This window comes from Bos indicus, chromosome 27 (assembly GCF_029378745.1).
Source record: "Bos indicus isolate NIAB-ARS_2022 breed Sahiwal x Tharparkar chromosome 27, NIAB-ARS_B.indTharparkar_mat_pri_1.0, whole genome shotgun sequence".
In the NCBI taxonomy this organism is placed as follows: Eukaryota; Metazoa; Chordata; class Mammalia; order Artiodactyla; family Bovidae; genus Bos; species Bos indicus.
Genome location: NC_091786.1, coordinates 26,018,614 through 26,020,761, shown reverse-complemented (window position 1 = coordinate 26,020,761; position 2,148 = coordinate 26,018,614).

Sequence of the window (2,148 nt, the reverse complement as noted above, 5' to 3'; positions counted from 1 at the left end):
AACTCCATGGACTGCAGTATGGCAGGCTTTCCTGTCCTTCACTATCTCCCAGAGTTTGCTCAAACTCATGTCCATTGAGTTGGTATTGCCATCCAACCACCTCATCCTCTGCCACCCCCTTTCTCCTCCTGCCATCAATCTTTCCCAGCAGCAGGGTCTTTTCCAGTGAGTTAGCTCTTCACATCAGGTGGCCAAAGTATAGGAGCTTCAGCTTCAGCATCAGTCCTTCCAATGAACATTCAGGGTTGATTTCCTTTAGGACTGACTGGTTGGATCTCCTTACAGTCCAAGGGACTCCCAAGAGTCTTCTCCAGCACCACAATTCAAAAGCATCAGTTCTTTCGTGCTCAGTATTCTTTATGATCGAACTCTCACATCCGTACATAACTACTGGAAAAGCCATAGCTTTGACTATGCAGACCTTTGTTGGCCAAGTGATGTCTCTGCTTTTTAATAAGCTGTCTAGGTTTGTCATAGTTTTCCTTCCAAAAAGCAAGTGTCTTTTTATTTCATGGGTGCAATCACTGTCTGCAGAAATTTTAGAGCCCAAGCAAATAGAATCTGTCACTGTTTCCACCTTTTCCCCATCTATTTGCCATGAAGTGATGGGATTGGATGCCATAATCTTTGTTTTTTTAATGTTGAGTTGCAAGCCAGTTTTGAAATTAAACAGGTACTTTGAGTAAATATCTTTCCAGGTTGATAATTAATTAATATTATTAATTGGGAATTAGTATCTTAAGAATTTCTTACCAAATTGGGGCATTTGCACATGCTTTTCTCTTTCTGGAGTGATTTTTCTGGAAAATCATAAGATCTTGTCTCAATGTGTCACTTTCTCAGGAAGGTTTTACTGACTGCTGACTAGGCCGAGTCCCATGGTATGTGCTTTCTTAGCACCACAAGTTGTAATTTTACATAAATTCATGCCTGTGTCCTCTTTTGTAAGTGCACGGGAGTAGGTACCATGTCTCATTTTGCTCACTTTTATGTTTTACCACCTAAGACCATGTCTGGTCAACAATAGACTCTCAATAAATATCTGTTAAATGCAAGAATTTAGTAGGAGCCTCAAAGATAAGCCCTAATGATTCCCTCATCCTGGCATTCATGCTGGTATATAAATTCCTTCCTTTTGATTGTGGGCTGCATATTGTGACAGAATAATGAGCTGTCACTTTTAAGACTAGTTACAAAAAGACCATTGCTTTGTTTTTCATACCTTCTCTCTCTCTCTCTCGCCTGTCATTCTGAAGGATGACAAGTTATAAACTCAAGTGTTATAAGTTGCCGTGTTATAAGATACCTCGTAGAGAGGTTCATTTGGGAAGGAACTCGTGTCTCTGGCCAATAGCCGGTGAGAAACCGAGATTCGCCAATGATATGTGAACGAGCATAAAAGCAGACCCTCCTTCAATTGAACCTTCAGATGAGACCTCAGCCCTAATCAACACTTTCACTGCAATCTTAAAGAGACCCTGAGCCAGAGCCACCCAGCCAAAGTGGACCCAGCTTCCTAATCCATAGAAACTATGAGATAACAAATGTTTGTTGTTTGAAGCCATTATGTTTGGGGCAATTTGTTACACAGAAATAGATGACTAATACAAAGTAAACTAAGGAATATTACATTAGGTGTCAGACAGTTTGCATCTACTGTCTTTAACCCTCCTCTAAAGATAATAAGTTATCCCTGCTTTACAGATGAAGATATGAATGATCAGAGAGACTGAGTAACTTGCCCTGGTCACAGCTTTTAAGTGGCACAAGCAGGCTTTGAACTCATATCTGTCTACCTCCAAAGCTGAGATCTTTTCAACAAGTCACTCCGCCTCCACACTTAAGCTTGAGTTTTCACTTTACACAATCTTTGCCAAGGCAGAAAAGGGGAAGGAGAACTTCCCAGTTCTTCACATTCATACGGTATGAATCATCCTCAATTTTTCTAGGTAGTTTTAGTTCACCTTTTTTTATGAATCTTTCACAAAGATATTACAGACTGAATTTTGATCTTTTTCCAATTCCCACCACCACCCACTTAAGGTCCATTCTTCTGATTTCTCCAGCCTCACCCAAGGCTGGGCCAGAGTCATTTCTCAGACCTACCATCCATGACTCACTACAGAAAATGTCGTCCTTTGGGGAGTG